Raw genomic sequence first — 7,010 nt, 5'->3', positions numbered from 1 at the left:
CATATGATATGGGAGGAAAATAAACCTTTGTTATTTGGGGGTTGTTTATTACTGCAGGATAACTCAGCTATCCTGAAAGATTCTCTCTCATCTGTCATCTCTCCGGGTACAATAACACCACAGTCTTCTTTTGTTTCCTTTCCCCTTTCTTTATAGCACCTGTTACCAGCTGGCATTTTACCACATATTTATTCCTTTGTAGTTAATTATATAGAACGTCTTCCCACTTGTTCACTCCTCTGGTTCTTGTATTTAGAATGGAGCCTTGCACGTGGTGCACACCCAATATGTATTCTTTAAATGAATAAGTCAATGAATGAATAGATCTATTTAATGTCTAGGAGGTTTTCCTGCATTCTGTAGCTCCCTTGAAAACCCTTGTTGAAGCAGCTAATATTTGAGAAGGAACACACTGACCTTTCATTCTCCAATTTTATTGCCTGAATCAAGAAAAAAAATAAATCCCTGAGCTAGAACTCTTTGTCTCTCTGCCAGCCTCCTAATACCCTTAGTCTACTGCAAGAAGCTGCCCGCATCCTATGAGACAGTCCTTGCCAAGATCAAGGCTTTGTTCTCTTGCTCTGAACCTTGTAGGCGCCTTTGCCCTTTCTGTAACAGCTATCACCCAGAGCAGAATGTCTTTGTAAGCCCAGCATATCTTTTGGCCACTTCTTTGAAACTCAGAGAGACACTCCCCAGGACCCTTAATTATTTCTGGAAGCAAAATAACCTGTGCCCCACTGAGGACTTAGAAGGCTGGCCACCTCCAACCACACTTCTCATTTTTGTCATTCTCAGGCAAGTTCCGGTCCCAGTGACATCACCTGCTTCGTACCTGCTCCTTGTTCTCTTGATCCCGATTGTCGACCCTTTCTGCTCTACCCTCTGGGCTTGCCTCTGTTGAATGCTTTCTCTTCCTCCTGCCTGAAGAGGACCCTGACTCTCTCCTGGGGATGTCAGTCCACTCAGGAACAACCACTCCCCTTCTGGAGTCAGGAGTTTGCTTCCCCCTTGTTCCTTATCTTTGCTTCCTGGAGGTCCCACTCCCATTTGAGAGCTCGCCTCTCAGCCTCACGTTCGGTGACCATTCTGCCCTCTTGCCTTTCCCCCTCTTTCATTTGCAGACAACCTGTCACTCCTCCCATTTATTGAAGACACTGGGACCTGACTCATAGTCTTCCTTTCCACACCAACGCCTACCATAATCTTAGGCTATTTCAATATCCACGAAGACATACCTTTCAACAACTCAGCCTTGTAATTTTTGTACTCCCTTACTTAAATTATTGTCATGCCCAGAACCCCTTTAGGAGACAGAGATGTACCGAAGGTGTGCAGTATACTGCTATTTGTAACAGAAAAAATGGTAAATATCCAAAGTATCCAATAGGCAAATAATGTTCAAGCATATGTGACAGACTATTAGACTGTTACAAGAAATACTTGTTGCCTTCCTTGAAAAAGTGGTCATGATACATGGCGAGGTAGGAAAAAAATCAGGCTATAAAATAAGATGTTTATCTTTAGGTGTATGTGCATGTCTAGGAAAAAACTGAAGGGCCATGCTTTTATATGTGCTTATTGTTGAGTAAAGTTGTGAGTTCTGTTTGTATATGTGTGTATCTATGTTTATGTATGTGTGCGTGTGCATATGTATGTGTGTATATTTTTATGTATCTGTATGTCTATATTTGTATATGCTTACAGGTGCATGCATCTGTGTTCTCCAGCTTTTTTTTTCCTTTTGAGCCTGTGCTAATAAATATTATTTTTGAAAATAATAAAAATCATAAGGGGGCAGGGTTTCTCTTGGGTATTTCCTAAGGTACGCTGCCCCGTTTCCTATCTTGAGCACATCTCCAAGAAGTATAGGAGTTTGTCAGGGTTTAATAGTATCAATATTCATTATTGTTTTTTTTTTTGGTAGAATCCCCAGTTCAAACAAGAAAAATGGAACCTGAGTGTTTTCCCAGCATGAGGTTTTAATTAGAGGACCTAGTCAGTTGTGGTGGTGTCAGCACTGGATCCAACGGCCAGGTGTGAATGGCTGTGTGATGACCTGGGCAGGTTGGTGAGCATCTTAAGGAAGCCGTTTGTGAAAGAGGATAGCACGTGTCTGCCCATCACCCTGATCCAGGAAAGGAGCTTTCACCCAAGACAGCGCAGAAATTTTGCACACTCTAACCGGAAGGGAATTTGTCAGTGTTCAGCTTGGCTGGCATCCCGTATCTACCTTCTTGTGCAGTTAGAATCCTTGCAGCGTAATGTGTGAAAAACCACAGACCCCCTGCCCACGCCCTCCCAGAGCTGTGACACCATCAGCTTTCAAGTGTGTGCAAATTGGGAGGGGGCTGGATCCTACATCTCCCTGTGACATTCGCGGAAACAAATGCCTGTTAATAAGTGACGACTCACTTGGTCTTAATGATAAAGATGTACCTGTTACTGGGAGCCCTTGAGGGGAGATCTTTGGCAAGGTCCTCAACACTCAACGTTTATAATTGGTGGTAGGCAGGGGGTCTGTGGTTTTTCACACATTACGCTGCAAGGATTCTAACTGCACAAGAAGGTAGATACGGGATGCCAGCCAAGCTGAACACTGACAAATTCCCTTCTGGTTAGAGTGTGCAAAATTTCTGCGTGTTGGGATGTGTTGGGAAAGCTTACTTTTCCCCCAGCTGTTTTAATAAGAAGGTTGTGAAATAGCACCTCCTTTGCCCTTCTGTGCTTTATGTCCTGGACTTTAAAGACTGACAGTGTTGGTTGGTTAAAAAAATTCTGTTGCTTGAGGATGCAGTGTCGGCTGATTTGGTGGATTAAATCGTTTTAAGGTCATGAGCTTTAATTCTTACTTCAGTGAATCTCAGACCTTGTTTTGCAAAGCCCGAGAGCGTTTATCTCAAGGGATTGAGCATGTTATTTCCAAGACAATGTTATTTCCATTTCATGTTAGTAAAAAATATTAAAACATACCTTGTCTTTGTGATGTGATTTCTACATGCAAAGCGCTCACATTCCCACTTATCTGTTCTTTATATAAAGCCGTGTGTGAGTGAACAGATAGGAAGTTTTATTTATTTTGTTCAGCGTATATGGTATTGAGGGCTTGTTGGTATATATTGCTGAACAAAAGAGACCAACATCAGTTCTTAGGGGAGCTTAACACAGTGTAAGGGGATGTATCAGACCCATTTTGCAAAGGAGGAAAAGATGGCCCAGAGAGGTGATGTGAATTCTTAGGTTCGATATCAAATTAGCATCAGAACTAGACTATTATTCAAGTCTTACAATCTCAGCCTATCATCTGACCCAGGTCCTATCTCCACAATGCCACGTGAGTGGAACCAGCTTAGTATGGGGATGGATCAATCACCATCCTTTTAGTAGGAGTGGAAATCTACTTCCCTGGGTGACTCAGGCTACAGGATGAACTTGGGATGGCTTATTCTTGAATTCCAGGGGGGGTCTGACGGAGGGTTATGGAAGCCAAGCTAACACCTTGGAGGTGCTTCATCTTTGGGTACTTCCCCCTCCAGCCCCTTGCCTAAATTCCTCCTCTTCCTCTCAAAGAGACTCCGAGAAAATCCAAACGAAGAGCAAATAAAGAGAAAGTGTAAGAAGGGAACATGACAGGGAGAAGTTACAGGAGAGGATGAGACTTGAGGAGTAGAAAGAAGAAGCCAGGTAGCGTTGCTGGACTTGGGAGTCAGTCAGTTGGCCATGGTGGTGGCCCTTGCTAGCAACATGGCAGCCTGTTCCAGCTCTTCATCCTTCTGCTTTTCCGAGCTGTGCTGACAAGCGCCAGGCTTAGGTTGGTTTAATAAGGATTACAGTAGGAGGATTTTGTAACATCCATGCCTGGATTACCCCTTATCTGATTTCTCAGCTGTGGCCTTCAGTGGGCTCGGAGTGTTCCAGGTTCAGCGTCCAGAGCGGTCCAGTGACTGTTTACAAACCCTGACTTAGGATCAATGCAGAAAATGTGAAAAGTGTAGGAAAAAAACAAAGGGAAAAAATCATCATGTGTGAAGACTGATACTGTTAACATTTTTGTCATTCCAGTATGTTCCCATGCATATAAATATGTGCACTTATTTTCACTTTTTACCAAAATAGTGACATATTGTAATTATTTTATAGGTTTCATAGCCTTCTTTTGCACTAAGTGATATCTTGTAAATATTTTGCCACCTCAGATTTTTTTTTTAATAAAAGATTTTTAATAGCAGTGCAGATTTTCACCCAATGGATATTCAGTTACCTAAGTAGTTCCTGTTATTTTAACATTATTTAACCACTGTTATAAATAACATCTTTGTATATTTATCTTTATGGATGGCTATTTCTGAATATTTCCTAAGGATAAGTTCATGTATTAGATTGCTTTTGCTGTGTAACAAATAATCCCACAATCTAGTGGTATAAAACAACAAGTATTTATTTAGCTCTGCAGACCTGCAGTTGGGGCAAGGCAGTTCTTTTGGTCTGGACTGCAATCAGTGGATATAGGTTAGGCTCATGCATGCGTTTGTAATCAGCTGGTGGATTGTTCTAGATGGTTGTGGTATCACATCTTCCAGCTGGCTAGCCTTGTTTACATAGCAGTCACAAAGTTGCAAGAGCAGCAAGAAGTCCCTGATGCACAAACTTTTTTCAGATTTGTGCTTGTGTCAAGTTTGCTTCTGTCCCATGGGCCAAAGCATGTGATATGGCCAAACCCAGAGCTAGTTTCAGAGGACATGACCAAATGGCATGGCTACAGGAGGCATAATAGAATCGGGACTGTTACTGTAGTGAACTCATCACAGTTCCCCAAATTGGAATTTTTCTAAGTCAAAGAATATGGCCATTTTAAAGATTTTTGCTGCCAGATTGCACTCCAGAGAGGTAGTAACTAATTTATACCCTCACCTAGAGTTCATGCATTTCCAAATTCTCTTGATCACTGGATATAATCATTACTTTTAAAATTTTCTCCCAGAAAATGACATTGTTGCTTTTGTAAAATACATGCTTGTTGTAAAACAACAAACCACCTATAACCTTTATTGTTCCTATCTTCCCAGTACTTCATTCATTCTGGCATTATTCTTTTACTATGTTATTAGGTTAAGTTTATTTACATTATATTTAGTAACTTTGAGCTTAAATTCATCAGTGAAATTGGTCTGTAGTTTACTTTTTTCCAGTTTGTTATCTTTGACAAGTTTTTGCTGTTTTCATCAAAGCATTTTGAAACCATCTATCTTCTCTCTCTCTCTCTCTTAAAAAGAGTCTAAATTGCAAAGGATTTATATCGTTCTTTAAAAGTTTGAGCTAATTTTCTATATCCCCCAAATAAAACAGCTTTTGGGACCTAGTGCTCTTTCTGGGATTACTTATTTGACAATTTTTCCAGTTTATTCCATGATCATTATTGGTACACTTTTAAATATGTTATGTTTTCCCAAGAATAATTATTTAATTGAATTTCTAATTTATTAGTACTTGACTGTATACTTTATTCTGTAGTGATTTGAAAAATCTCCTTGCCACCTGCAATTCCATCTCTTTTCTCATTTTTACTGAGAATTTCCTTTGTGTGTGTGTGTGTGTGTGTGTGTGGGTGTGTGTGTTTGTGTGTTTTTGTGGGGGTAGGTAATTAGGTTTATCCATTCATTTTTTTTAAAAAATGGAGGTACCGGGGATTGAACCCAGGACCTGGTGCATGCAAAGCACGCCTCTACCACTGAGCTATAACCTACCCCCGAGAAGTTCCTATTTTTGATTTTTGAAATTTTTTCTTGATGAATTTTGCCAGAGTGTAACTGTCTTATTTTTCCCCTCAAATAACTGCCCGTTAAATTTATCCTTCAGTTCTGTTTCCTGATATTTTAATTCCTTTTTTCTTCCTCACTCTTTTCTAAGTTTTATGACTTCTTCCTGGTTTCTTAAGCTAAATGCCCTTATATCATTTTAATGATGTCTACTGATTTGTCAGAGATTGGATGGTGATTTTAGAAAAAATCTTTATATTTTTAAAAACAAATTTTGCTTTGTATTTTGAATGTATTTTTATGATGTGGGAATAAGAGTTTCATGATTTTCCAGCCTTTAATTGTGACGTCAGGCAGATTTGGGCTCAAATCCTTCTTGGCTGTTCTTAGCAAATGATGGACCAGTTTTATATTCTCCTGAAAGCTTGGTGACAATAATAATGCCAAGATAATTTTTTTGGTTGTGTAAATTAAATGATATAATCAATATAAAGTGCCTAACATAATGCCAGGCACGTGGAATGTACATCACCATTGCTTCTGATATGATTGATATACTTTTTATGAACACAAAACACCTATCTTTGTCCTGCGTAACATTTTTGTGCTTTACATTTTATTTGTCTGATATTATTTCTACTCATGGCAGCTTTCTCATTTCTTTATCTTCATTTTGTCATTTTGTGTCATTTGATTTTCTGCAAGCCTCTTGTAAGCTGTATGTATTTGAATTTTGATTTTTTTTCCTTCCAAATAATGAATCTTTGTCTTTTAATAGGATAATTCAACCCATTCACATTTTTGCAAGATAATAGAGTTTTCAAGCTTTCGCTTCTTCCTTCTCGCAATCCACTCTCCTGCCTTTGAAGATGTAATAGCCAGGATTTTATGAAAAAATTGGAATATACTTGATTTCACGTGAATTGTTATTGATATTTACATTATTTCATATGATTCAAGGAGACTTTTTGTGCCATGACTCCTTATATTTACTTATATTTATTTTGGGGGTGTTCCCTCTTAATAAATTGATTGACTTATTAATTCAGTCAAGAGACATTGAACACATTCTGTATGCAGGCACTCTGCTAAGGTGCTGTGGGAAACGTGTGTGATATAGAACTAGTCTGTATCCTTATTAAACCCACTTAGAGGATGAGAGAAACAAAAAAAAAACAAACAGAAAAATAGAAAAATAGAAAGTTAAAAACAAATATAAAGGAAACAGATAAGGGGCTCAAGGAGAGAACAGTG

General features: G+C 39.1%; 1 protein-coding gene across 2 annotated transcripts in view; it reads left to right on the top strand.

Annotated features, from left to right (window-relative positions):
- Positions 1-7,010, top strand: part of PRKCB (protein kinase C beta) — a 297,800-nt gene that overhangs the window by 41,751 nt on the left and 249,039 nt on the right. The window lies entirely within an intron of this gene.

Source organism: Camelus ferus, chromosome 18 (genome assembly GCF_009834535.1).
Source record: "Camelus ferus isolate YT-003-E chromosome 18, BCGSAC_Cfer_1.0, whole genome shotgun sequence".
In the NCBI taxonomy this organism is placed as follows: Eukaryota; Metazoa; Chordata; class Mammalia; order Artiodactyla; family Camelidae; genus Camelus; species Camelus ferus.
The sequence above is the reverse complement of the archived record's forward strand: the minus strand, read 5'-3'. Positions and strand labels throughout refer to the sequence as shown.